This window comes from Lithobates pipiens, unplaced genomic scaffold (genome assembly GCF_037356315.1).
Source record: "Lithobates pipiens isolate NorthernLeopardFrog02 unplaced genomic scaffold, aLitPip1_a1.2 Scaffold_8, whole genome shotgun sequence".
Classification (NCBI taxonomy): domain Eukaryota; kingdom Metazoa; phylum Chordata; class Amphibia; order Anura; family Ranidae; genus Lithobates; species Lithobates pipiens.
In genome coordinates, this window is record NW_027507903.1 from 586,663,069 (window position 1) to 586,677,305 (window position 14,237).

Below are 14,237 nucleotides of genomic sequence, written 5' to 3' on the forward strand. Positions count from 1 at the left end.
ATAACATGCAGCTTTGAGTTACCAAAAATGCTGCAGGAGCGATCTTTTGGTCTGTTGAGGTGCATTAGGCAGCCCATTCAAATGAAAGGGCTGGATTAACGCAACGTGCGTTAAACCCACCGCAACCGCCCTGACCGATGTGAATAAGCCCAGCTATAGGGATCAATGTTAGCATATGAAACAACTGTCTCTCTAATGGAGCTTGCACAGTTTCACCCTTGCTGTCTTCTTACAACAGAATGGTTGGCAGAATTCACGTACACAGGCAGCTTGAGGAGTGAGCTAATTTAAGCTAATTCATTCTTGATTTTTAACTCCTAGCCGCAGGGTGAGGTGGAGAATTTCAAAACTGATAGACGACGAGAGGGAGGAGAAAATGTAATTGAGAAATTCAAGTGACCCATATTATTCAGGCTGAATGTTCTCGGGGGATCAGATGCCTTTCAACCTGGGGGAGATAAATATATTATATGCATGCCTCTTACCCCCTGAAATTTAAAATGGTCCGTTAGGGTGGGGAGATACGTAATTATCAACCATGTGTTGATTGCCTATCTTGTTCTGTATGGACGGTTAAATTATACATTATGACTGCTTGAAATGCCTAATTTTTCTTATTGCCATATAAAGAAGACTGTTCTTCAGCAGACTGTGGAGGGTGTTCACACTAGGGGCCCGTTCACATTTTAGTGGTGTGTTAATATGCGTTGCGTTCGAGTGACCCACTGAAATGAATAGGCTGCTTATGCATCATAACAACGTAAAAATCAGATGCAGCCTATTTTATGTAATGCAATACACTACAACATACTTCCTTGCACTTGCTGTGTGTTGCAGGGCACTGCAACACGGGTACATTGCCTAAGTGCAGTGATAGTGAACCTTGGCATCCCAGATGTTTTTGAACTACATACCCCATGATGCTCAACTACACTGCAGAGTGCATGAGCATCATGGGAAATGTAGTTCCAAAACATCTGAGGCGCTAAGGTTCGCCATCACTGCCTTAGTGCATTGTGGTGTCACTCAAAATGCATGTAATGCAACAACCTACAGTGCCTTGAAAATGTATTCATACCCCTTGAAATTTTCCCCATTTTGTCATGTTAGAACCAAAAACATAAATGCATTTTATTGGGATTTATTAATAGACCAACAAAAAGTGGAATATAATTGTGAAGTGGAAGAAAAATGATAAATGTTTTTTCTAATTCTTTACAAATAAATATCTGAAAAGTGTGGTGTGCATTTGTATTTAGCCTCCCTTATGCCGTGTACACACAATCCGCCCGTGTGTGGGCTCTGGCGGACTTTTTCTTCCCAAAAGTCCTACGGACTTAGAAAGAAGTCTTGACTCAAAATGGTCCACCGGACTCGGCAGTCTGGTGGACAATCCATCCGTCTGTGTGCTAGTCCGGTAGACGGGACTAGTGAAGGAAGTCAATGTCGCCGCCTCCATCGGCGAGATTGACACTTAGCTAACCCGTCACCTGGTATGGATTTAAAGGGGAACCCCTACGCCAAATAAACAATGTGGGGGTCCCCCCAAAGTCCATACCAGACCCTTATCCGAGCACGCGCCCCGCTCCTGAGCCATACCAGGCCGCGTGCCCTCAACATGGGGGGTGCTTTGTGGAAGGGGGGGCCTCTTCCCAACAACCCTGGCCGTTGGCTGTCGGGGTCTGCGGGCAGGAGGCTTATTGGAATCCAGGAGTCCCCTTTAATAAGGGGCCCCCAGATTCTGGCCCCCCACCGTATGTGAATGAGTATGGGGTACAATGTACCCCTACCCATTCACCTGGGGAAAAAAAGTGTTAATAAAAAAACACAACACAGGTTTTTAAAGTACTTTATTAGACAGCTCCGGGGGTCATCTTCCGTCTTCGGGGGTCTTCTCGCCGGGCTCCTCCGCTATCTTCTGCTCTTTTGCTGCTCTTTTGCTAGCGGAGGAGCCCGGCTTTCTTCTTCGTCGCCGCCATCCGGGGGTCTTCTTCCGACTTCGGGGGTCTTGTCCCGCTCTTTGCTTCTTCTGCCGGGCCTCCGCTATCTCCTTGCAGCTCTTTTACTAGCGTTGGCCCGGTCTTGTCGCTGTCACTGCCGCTATCGCCTTCTTCTTCTTCTCCTTCCTTCCGATGTTGACACAACGCTCTCTCCGGCCGTAATGGCAGGCACACGCTGTGCGGCGACTTATATAGGCATAAGGGCCACAGGGTAATGTCACGTGGTGACCCCGCCCTTTATGATGTCACAGCCCCGATAGTCTGATCGCGTGTATGCGGCATTAGTCAAAAATTTGTAGAACCACCTTTCGCTGCAATTACAGCTGCAAGTCTTTTTGAATATGTCTCCACATCTAGAGAGTGAAATTTTTGCCCATTCTTCTGTGAGAAATAGCTCAAGCTCTGACAGATTGGATGGAGAGCGTCTGTAAACAGCAATTTTCAAGTCTTACTACAGATTCTCAATTGGATTTAGGTTTGGACTTTGACTGGGCCATTCCAACCCATGAATATGCTTTGATCCAGTGGCGGAATTACCAGGGTCGCAACAGTCGCACTTGCAATGGGGCCCTGGCATTCCGACACTGTGGGGGTCCCAGCGGGGTTGGTCTTCACAGGGCCCTGAGCGGATAGCATGTCTCTCATGTAAAAGCAGCACAGAGACTCCGGCATTGACAGTTTTATTCCCACTCCATCCATCCTCTCTCGCACGGGATGACACAGGACACAGCTGATCTGCTCCCCCTTCTCCCCCCTCTCCTGTGCACTCCGCAGATAGTCAAGTGTGATGCTAACAAACTCACATTTCCTGTAGAGCACACAGGACAGGAGAGGGGGAAGAAGGGGGAGCAGATCAGCTGTGTCCTATGTCATCCCGTGCGAGAGAGAACGGACGGAGTGGGAATAAAATTGTCAATACCAGTGTCTCTGTGCTGCTGTTTCATGAGAGACACACTCTCCACTTAGAGCCGTGCTGTTCTGAGAAGACAGATGACTCTGATGGGCACTGATAGGAGGAACTGATAGGGGACAATGATAAAAGGCACTGATGGACACTGATAGAGGACACTGATGGGCACTGATAGGGGACACTGATAGGGGGCACTGATAGGGGGCACTGATAGGGGACGCTGATAGGAGACGCTGATAGGGGACGCTGATAGGGGACGCTGATAGGGGACACTGATAGTGGACACTGATAGGGGACACTGATAGCGGACACTGATAGAAGTCACTGATAGTGAGGTACCAATGGGAGGCACTGATAGGATTTACTGGTGGGGCACTGATGGGAGGCACTGATAAGATTTACTCATGAGCACTGAAGAGAGGCACTGATAGGGGGCACTGATAAGGCACTAGGGGGTACTGATAGGAGGCATTGATGGCCACTTATAGATGGCACTGATGGGCATTGATGAGCACTGATAGGCAGAACTCATAGGCTGCACTAATGGGCACTGAGGAACACTGATAAGCAGAACTGAGGCAGTATTGATACGCACTGATGGGCAGCATTGAAGAGTACTGAAAGGTAGCACGGATGGACACTCTTAGGCAGCATTAATGAGTACTGATAGGTGGTGCTGATAGGCAGATTTGATGGGCACTAATAGACAGCATTAATGAGCACTGATAGGTAACACTTGTAGGCGACATTGATGGGCACTGATAGGCGGCATTGATGGGCACTGATAGATGGCACTGATGACTGGGGCACTTATTATCAGTGTAAAAATTTACTGACATTCTTGACAGTTAAAGCGGAGGGCCGGTTATAAAAATAAAAAAAAAAAGTCAGCAGCTGCAAACACTGCAGCTGCTGACTTAATAAACACACTCACCTGTCCAGGGCGCCCGCGATGTCGGCCGCCCGAGGCCGACCCGTCCCTCGGCTCTCGGGTCCCGGCGCCGCCATCCCTTGTAAGGGAAACAGGCAGCGGAGCCTTATGGCTTCACTGCCCGTTTCCTACTGCGCATGCGCGAGTCCCGCAGCTACTGCGCATGCGCAAGTCCCGCAGCGCTTTCTGAATGGGACGCGCTGTGTTCTGGAACACACAGTTCCCAGAACACAGCGCGACTCATTACCCAGAAGATGCCGCGACGAAGAGAGAAGACAGAAGATCTCCGCGGAGGAGGAAGAGGAAGATTAGGATAAAGTGCCTAGCAACAGGCATTTCTGGTAAGTAAACAAAAAAAAATGTTTTCATTTTTTTTTTTTTTAGATTTTTTGTAATTTTTAAAATTTTTTTGTTTTTCAGGGTGGCCCTCCCCTTTAATGACAGTCCTTTCCTAACACAGACACAGCGTGGGAGGAAAGGGCTGCGGGTAACCGGCAAGTCTGTTTACATGTGATCAGCTGACACATGGTAAAGGGCCACTGTGATTGCGCTGAATGCATGTACCAGGGGGCATGTGGGAAGCTCGGTTTTGGGAGGATGTCCATGGACACCCTCCCAAAATTGGAAGCCCAGGGCTCAGATGGAAGGGGGGGCCCATCATGGTTTCTTGTACCGGGGCCCTGAAGGTTCTAGTTAAGCCTCTGCTTTGATCTAATCCATTACATTGTAACTCTGGCTGTATGTTTAGTGTCATTGTACTGCTAGTAGGTGAACCTTCGCCCCAATCTCAAGTCTTGCAGACTCCAACAGGTTTTCTTCTAAGATTGCACTGTATTTGGCTCCATCCATCTTCCCATCAGTTCTGACCAGCTTTCCTGTCCCTGCTGAAGCAAAGCATCCCCACAATATGACGCTGCCACCACAATGTTGCACAGTGGGGATGATGTATTCAGGGTGATGTGCAGTGTTAGTTTTCCGCCACATATAGCGCTTTGCTTTTTTTAAGGCCAGAAAGTTCAATTTTGGTCTCATCTGACCAGTGCACCTTCTTCCACATGTTTGCTGTTTCCCCCAAATAGCTTTTCGCAAACTGCAAATGGGACTACTTATGGCTTTCTTTCAACAATGGCTTTCTTCTTACCACTCTTCCATAAAGGCCAGATTTGTGAAGTGCACAACTAATAATTGTCCTGTAGACAGATTCACCCACCTGAGCTGTGTAACTCTGCAGCTCCTCCAGAGTTACTATGGGCCTCTTGGCTGCTTCTCTGATTAATGCTCTCCTTGCCCTGCCTGTCTGTTTACTTTCAATGATTTTACTTTCAATGTTTTTACTCTCAATGATTTCTATTGAAAATTTTAAATGAGACAGAGAGAAAACACATATTAATCATTTCGACAACCAGAGCCCTGGTACAAGCTTTCACAAACAGCAAAAAAGTAACATTCTTCAAATTGCAAAGCCTTATAAAGGAAGATTAAATAATCGCAGATTGTATCCCACCAAAATAAGACTGGAGAAGAGAACCATATAGAATGTCTATGTAAGCCTTTTTCAAACAGGGTACCTAGGCACCATGGGGTGCCTTGAGGTTTCTTCAGGTGGGCCTTGGCAAAATGCCTAAAAATTGCCCAAAATTGTATGCAAGCCAGCAGATGGATCAAGCCTGCCTTTTAGTTAGACAAAAACACAGGTTTTTATTGTGCACCATTACAACCTTCCAGTCACTGGCATCCTAACAACCAGCGATGTCATCTGTATTGATAAGAAGGGGTCACATTAGCGGAGGGATGGAGAGAAACTGATGGAGAGGATAAATAATGAAATACTAGTTGCTACTAGTGTGTAAAAGTGTATTTGCTTTGTAAGAATAAATCACCTCTAATGTTGGGTGTCCTACGTGTGTCAATGCTGCCACATTATGTAAAACTATTAGCATAGTTTTTTATATTTTAAAGTGGAGTGCCTTGAGACTGCCCATAATTTTAAAGGGTACCTTGACTGAAAAAAGGCTGAGAAACACTGGTCTACCAAAACTTTCACCAAAAATGCTCTGGTGGTGAATCGATCACTGTCCCTTAAAATACATACACCTACTGAAGAAGACGAAGACCATGTGCTTCATATGATTGGTCTGAAGGTATCTTCAGTATGGATAAAAAAAAAAAGTATGGATTAAAAAAAAAAAATACACAAGGGCCCCCCAGGGGATTAGACTTTTCAGTACCTTCTACATAAGAAGGCAGCTGACCATAATGAGATGATCTGTACCCACTCCAGCATCTGTTGGAATCAGTGATACTATTACAGTGCCTTGCGAAAGTATTCGGCTCCCTTGAACTTTTCAACCTTTTGCCACATTTCAGGCTTCAAACATAAAGATATACATTTTTTTTTTTTTTGTGAAGAATCACCAACAAGTGGGACACAATTGTGAAGTGGAACGAAATCTTTTGGATATTTTAAACTTTTTTAGCAAATAAAAAACTGAAAAGTGGTGTGTGCAAAATTATTCGGCCCCTTTACTTTCAGTGCAGCAAACTCACTCCAGAAGTTCAGCGAGGATCTCTGAATGATCCAATGTTGTCCTAAATGACTGATGGTGATAAATAGAATCCACCTGTGTGTAATCAAGTCTCTGTATAAATGCACCTGCTCTGTGATAGTCTCAGGGTTCTGTTGAAAGTGCAGAGAGCATCATGAAGACCAAGGAACACACCAGGCAGGTCCGTAATACTGTTGGAGAAGTTTAAAGCTGGATTTTGATACAAAAAGAGTTCCCAAGCTTTAAACATCCCAAAAGAGCACTGTGCAAGCGATCATTTTGAAATGGAAGGAATATCAGACCACTGCAAATCTACCAAGACCTGGCCGTCCCTCTAAACTTTCAGCTCAGACAAGGAGAAGACTGATCAGAGATGCAGCCAAGAGGCCCATGATCACTCTGGATGAACTGCAGAGAACTACAGCTGAGGTGGGAGAGTCTGTCCATAGGACAACAATCAGTCGTACACTGTACAAATCTGGCCTTTATGGAAGAGTGGCAAGAAGAAAGCCATTTCTCAAAGATATCCATAAAAAGTCTCTCCAAAGCCTCGCACACACACACTCAGCATGATGGACGAAAACCTCCCCCCTGTCCCTTCCTCTCCTTCCCTAATTTTTTACTTGATTTCTGTCTGACCTCGATTATCTTGACATGGTATTCTAACAATGTGCACATTGCTGAATCTCTCACTACACCACACACACGCAGATAAGAGCGCTATAATTTTTAGTGCACTTGGAAACTCCTCCAACATCTCTTTTATATTGAGCAGATAAACATATGTAATGTATATCTATGCTTCCACTGAGAGACTTTATACTGTTTATACTGTTTTGTTCACTTATACTGTTTATTTACTCTCGGTAATTATTACCTATTATAGGGTGTCAATTCTCTGTATACTGTTTTATTGGAAAACAATAAAAACTTTTTGGAAAAAAAAAAAAAAAAAAGTCTTGTCTAAAGTTTGCCACAAGCCACCTGGGAGACACACCAAACATGTGGAAGAAGGTGCTCTGGTCAGATGAAACCAAAATCGAACTTTTTGCCCACAATGCAAAACGATATGTTTGGCGTAAAAGCAACACAGCTCATCACCCTCAACACACCATCCCCACTGTCAAACATGGTGGTGGCAGCATTATGGTTTGGGCCGGCTTTTCTTCAGCAGGGGCAGGGAAGATGGTTAAAATTGAGGGGAAGATGGATGCAGCCAAATACAGGACCATTCTGGATGAAAACCTGTTGGAGTCTGCAAAAGACCTGAAACTGGGACGGAGATTTATCTTCCAACAAGACAATGATCCCAAACATACAGCAAAATCTACAAAGGAATGGTTCACAAATAAACGTATCCAGGTGTTAGAATGGCCAAGTCAAAGTCCAGACCTGAATCCAATCGAGAATCTGTGGAAAGAGCTGAAAACTGCTGTTCACAAACGCTCTCCATCCAACCTCACTGAGCTTGAGCTGTTTTGCAAGGAAGAATGGGCAAGAATTTCAGTCTCTCGATGTGCAAAACTGATAGAGACATACCCCAAGCGACTTGCAACTGTAATCGCAGCAAAAGGTGGCTCTACAAAGTATTAACGCAAGGGGGCCGAATAATTTTGCACGCCCCACTTTTCATTTTTTTATTAGTTAAAAAAGTTTCAAAAATCCAATAGATTTCGTTCCACTTCACAATAAAAATTTTATATCTTTATGTTTGAAGCCTGAAATGTGGCAAAAGGTTGAAAAGTTCAAGGGGGCCGAATACTTTCGCAAGGCACTGTATAGTTGGCCTCAGACACTAACCAGTATGGTGACTTTAACGTATAGCCATGACTGTTGTATAACAGATGTGCTGTGCTTCCACACTGCCTGACCATTGTTAGCTACAGCCCCTTTACCATTTTCCCATTAATAGAGACCACACCAGGTTGGAGTAAACTTTGGCCGTAGCAGCCCCTTTATTAAACCATAAATGTAAATGAACATAACCATCAACATCTGATATTTGCATTGGTCTTTGCATGCACTTCTCATACCATCTGTTTAATAATAGTAATGCACTGCGGTACCTTTTAAATCAGATAATAGGCCTCTCGCCGACATACTGGCTCGGAGACGACCAACTGACCGCAGTGCACCCGTTAACCAAATTCCAGTTAAACCACCGTTAGCTGGAATACCACCATCGGGAACCATACCACCATGGGTCCCGGACTCTCCATTTTCCGAGGTTTCTTCATTCACCTGCAAAGACCAACACCCGCCACAGCGCACAAGGGAAAAACCTTACCCTTGGGCGCCCCTCCAACCCCAACCACCTCTACATGCTGCTGTAAAACCCTGAGCTCCCAGATGGAACCCCCAGCATAAGAGTTACTCCGTCACCTTGACCGCACCTCTAGCTGCCCACCGACCAACCTCGCCAGTCCAAACCCAGCATCTACTGACCTCCCCAGGAAACCCCTATGACGCTATGCTCATACCCTCCACCGACCAGTCCATCACCAAATAGATAGGCCGGCGATGTTAGGCCCACCGCCAGTGGCCCCCAAGACAGCCCTGCGGACGTGCCCGAAACCACCTTCATAACCCTCGGCCTGTTCCACATAGACTGCGAGCGCCCCTGGTTGCTGCCGCCCCGCGACACACAGTACCCAGCGGCCCCCCCTTTTAGTCCCACCAAGCTACCCACATATTGACAACCCACCACCACAAAAACATACCTGTTTGTTAATTAATGTTTTTTTTTTTTTTTTGCCACCTGACACCCGTAATTCGATAGCCAAAACTGTCTTGAAATCTGGACCTGGCACAACCATCCCGACGTGGCAACAGAGACCCCCCCCCACGCCTGCGGGCTCACCGTTCACATTTGCGCCCCAACTGGGCGTTGCCCCCTCCTGAACCTCTCAGGAGGGCTAACCCAAGCGCCGACCCCATGTGCCCGAACGGAAACGCCAGTGAGAAACCTTCCCTCGGGAACAAGGAAACTTCTTTACCGATAAAACCCACCAAACCCACTGAGCTAAATTTTAATAAACAAAGAATACATAAATGCACTCCGGAAACTCTAAAACTGCACAGTGTGGTCCGTGTACAGGCGCAACGAGAGGATAGATACCCATTCAGCGCTGATCTGGTAATGAGGTCCCAGCAGTCCTGCGAATTTGTAGAAAAAACACACAAAACCACCGCCTCATGGTCCGCAACCCCCAGCGCAAAACCAGCGACCCCCACTTTTGCCCCACCGTGCCTACGCTGCACGAAGCAACAACGACAGGCATGCCTGCCCAAAACCCCGCAAGGATGAAGCAAAGGTCCTTGCCTTATCGCCGTTATCGCCTGACCCAACCACCAGGGATCCCCACCCCGGCAGGCGGGACACAGAAAAACCACTTGGTTGTAAAGTCGCCATTACCCCCTTACCGAGCTCCCACATGACCAAAAAACAAAGCTGAAGCCATGACACTCCCACCCCCGAGATGTGGACAGCACCCCTAACTGAGGACTACAAATCTCTCAATCCTAAAGGACAGAACAGCCCGACCCCCAGCCAAAATTAGACTGCAAACGTCTGGTAACCCACACCACCCATGTGACGTCTCCATTGAAGCACCCGACAGAAACCCCAAACATACTCACCCCAACCTCCAGAGCCAGCACCACTGGAAACCATACCGGTGATATGCATTATGTATCCCACCGGCGTACTTCCGAATGCGGATGGAACCCCCCGTCCACTGGCCCAAGGAGAAAGCCTAACCGCCTGTCCTTCCGGTAGCACACCCATACCTGCATGTCCGGCATCACCCTTACCCAAGAACAGACCATACCTAACCACTGAAACCACCTCGCCTAATGCCCTAATATCTATGCAACGCCCCATATTCGTGCTTGTAACAAACAACCACTCACCAAATACTCACCGATGCCCCGCTGTACCCTTGCGACCGTAAAATTCACCACTTACATACTTACCAAATACTTACCGTACACCACCATGCCACCAACGCGATAGTAAAATTAACCAGTCACGTACTCACCAGACACTTGATACCCCAAGGTCACCACCATAATGTCAGGAAAGGACCCCCATCCTCCGATGGGCCCAACCAACATATCCAACACCGAGTAAGGGACACCCATACCTTCGATGGGCCCCCACCCACAGAATTCCAGCGTAAGGAGGGGCCACCCATAATTCCGATGGGCCCCAACCACATTTCTCCACCATTAGGAAAGGCCACCCACGACTCCGATGGGCCCCATCCAAGAATTTTTTTTTTTTTTTTTTCCTTTGAAGGGACACCCATACCTCCAATGGGCCCCACCAACATTTCCCCAGTGAGGAAGTGACACCCGCCCACCGATGGGCCCCCACCAACAGTTGTGCACGGCAGGAAGGGACCCATCCCTCCGATGGGCTCCAACCAACCGCTACCCCCCATCTGGAAGGGACAACCATACCTCCGAGGGGCCCAGCCCCCCCGACATCCACCGCTACTAAGGTACACCCATACCCCCAAAGGGCCTCGACCCACAATCGTCCACCGGTAGGAAAGGACCCCCATCCTCAAATAGGCCCGACCCAGTGCAGAAGGGACCCACGTACCTCCGATGTGTCCAACCTACCCCCTTCCTAAACTCAGGAGGGGCACCCATACCCCGCTGGGCCCCCCCCTAAGTCCCCAACGTAATAAGGAAAGACCAAATCCAGGCCACCAATGGGCCCCAACCCCCCCATCCTGTACCAAGCAGGAAGGGGCCCCCACACCTCAGACTGGCCCCCAATCCACCGGTTTATGACCGTTGGAACGGAAACCCCCACTCCTAAAATCAGCCACACCCACTACTTACCCCAGTTAGGAAGGGCCCCCCCAACTCGGATGCGCCCAACCCACCGTGGCATTTCCCAGATAGGAAAGGACCCCATTTGTACCAATAGGATCGGGCCACCCCGCCTCAGATGGGTCCAGCCCCACCTATTGTCCATGGGTCCCCCCACCCCGTCTAGATGCCCACTGTTTTTTTTTTTTTTTTTTTTTTTTTTATTATTATTTTTTATTATCAATCACCGACCCACCCCAGCCAGGAAGGGGCACCCAATACAGATGGGCACAAACCCCCCGCCTCCACCGAGGCAGAAAGGGGCAAATAAACCCCCTCAGGGCCCCAATCGCTACTGTCCCCCAGGCATGGCGATCCCTCCATACCCCCGAGGGGGCCGGCCCTCCAGCCCTTCCCATGTGGACCCCCGCCCCGGGGTAAAACTCCCCCCTAATCGCTAAAGCCAGCACCGAAGAGGGAAAATCCTGCAAGCGCCCACTGTACCGCCGCATTCCCACATCGTGTTCCCCGTTCGCCGTACCCCAGCTGTCTATGCCCCACGTCCAAAGCCTCCAGGCACACCGTGCCCCAGCCCCCACCTTCCACAGGTGACCCTAGAACCCCAAGTAAGGCGCGCTTCGTGGGGCCCTCACCAGCACCCACCCTGCCTCGTAGGTCAGAGGCAGATAAAAAAACCCCAGCCACCTGAGCACTAGCCGCCTCCAGCCCCGCGCACCCCCCTACATAACCAGGCTACCGATGGGCCCCCCAGCCCTCTATCCGGAAACCCCCATGCTTCCGTATCCACCCTGGCTTGTGCGTGAATGTGGGCCAAAAGCACCCGGGTAAAACCCCCACGCAAACCCGACCGCGTGTCCAGCCCCTTATGCCGCGGCCTGGGCCCCCCCTATATCGATCCCCTCCGCTAACACACAGTCCGCCAAAAATTTAAAAAGTGTGAAAGGCATCACCCAGCAGCCTGGTGCGAGTCCCACCAGCCGAAGGTCCCGCCGATCGTCTCCGGGGCTCTTCCTCCTCTTCTGACACCGACCATGCATCTCCCTCGAAAGTTGCTCCAACTGTCCGTCCCCCAGCGATCCGCAGCCCTCCTGGGGAAGCCCCCCAGGATGCCGAGCATCCGCGCGTCCTTTGCCCCCACGCGCCGTAACTCCATCGCTGGGCCTGGGCATGGCTGAGTGGGGGGGGGGGGCACCCCTGTCCCCATCAGTCGCAACCACTGATCAGTGCGTTGCAAGCCACCGGCCAGGCAGCGCAGGCCCGATGTCCGCTGCAGTAGTCATCAGTCCAGTAAGTCTGTTGGAGCCGAGCTCCGCCCCCCTGCCGACTCACTGCCAGGGGGGGTTGAGGGAGCCCGCGCGTTCCTCTCGCCTCAGTGTGTGGGGGGGGGACCCCCATCCTCAAATAGGCCCGACCCAGTGCAGAAGGGAAGAAGGGACCCACGTACCTCCGATCAGTGCGTTGCAAGCCACCGGCCGGGCAGTGCAGGCCCGATGTCCGCTGCAGTAGACATCAGTCTAGTAAGTCTGTTGGTGCCAAGCTCCGCCCCCCTGCCGACTCACTGCCAGGGGGGGGGTTGAGGGAGCCCGCGCGTTCCTCTCGCCGCAGTGTGGGGGGGGGGCGCAAAAAACTGCCCAGGTCCCCCGATCGCCCGCCTACCACTGGACGGTGTGGGGGGGGGGCTGTGCACCCGAGGCGGCCTCCGGAGAGCGAACGGCCGCCGGCCATGGACTCCACCAAAGCCCCGCCCCCGCCGCCAGCAGCGTACCACACGTGCTCTTGGAAGATCGGGACCGGGTGCCGCCACCGCCGCTCACCCCACCGTCCCCGGAGGCCCCCCATCGCCGAGTGCCGTTGGGGGGGGGTCAGGATCCCCCATCCATGTGCACCGCGGGCAGCACCCTTCCGGCCCGTCGTTGTCCCTGGGAAAAGACCTGTGAGAGAGGCTCCAGCGGCACTGGTCTGCCAGCACGTGGGGACTCCTGCACATGCCGCCTACCGTTCCGCCGCCATCCAGCCCTCCGTGCCGACGATCCAGACCGAGCAAGGCTCCTCCAAGCTTTCTCCTGCACGTTGACTGATGCCTGGGGGAGGAGCCAGCTCCTTTTTACTCTCCTATCCCCTCCTCCCCAGTCTCCTCCAATCATGCGAGCCCTCGCACTTCTGGCACCCCCTGTTAACCCAGTCATGCCCAGCCCTACGCTATTTCTTCATTTTATTTCTTTTCGCTCCGGGCTTTCCTAACTAAACCCACAGATACAACATTTTCCCAAAACAGTTACAATCATGACATGCCGTGAATGTTAAGCCGCGTACACATGGGCGGACTGTCTGGCCAACTAAGTCCGTCAGACAATCCGACGGACAGTCCGTCCTACTTTCGAATGAACGGACTTGACCACACATGATGAACAAACAGTCCGTCGAAAGCTTGCGCGATGACGTGTACAGCACGTACGACGGGACTAGAAATAGGACATCCAATACACAGCAATGCAACCTTTCGCCATGTAAATCCTTTCTGAGCATGCGCCATACTTAGTCCGTCGAACTAGCCTACTCACGAGCGGACTGTCCGCTGAAACCAAAGTTGGACAATATTACGGAAATTCCAAAATACTTAGTCCGCCAGACTGCACGCTGAAAAAGTCTGCTGAAGCCCACACACGAGCGGACTGTCCACTGAAATGTGTTTCGACGGACTAAGTTGGACAGACAGTCCGCCCGTGTGTACGCGGCTTTACTGTCACAATTGTTTGTGCTCTCAAGTGAACTGTCAAGCTATCAAAATGTCTGGCATCATAACTGATCACATGTGCAGCACTGTGGCAACTGCAGATCAAATAGAGACCAAGATGGCAGCTTCCTTGGCTCTAAAAGATAGGAGGGTTTAATTCCACTTTAACTGCTTAAGCACCTCCTCTTACACATATACGTCAGCAGAATGGCATGACTGGGCACCATCACGTACCTGTACGTTGCTCTTTAAGTGCTCAGCTGTGGGTCGG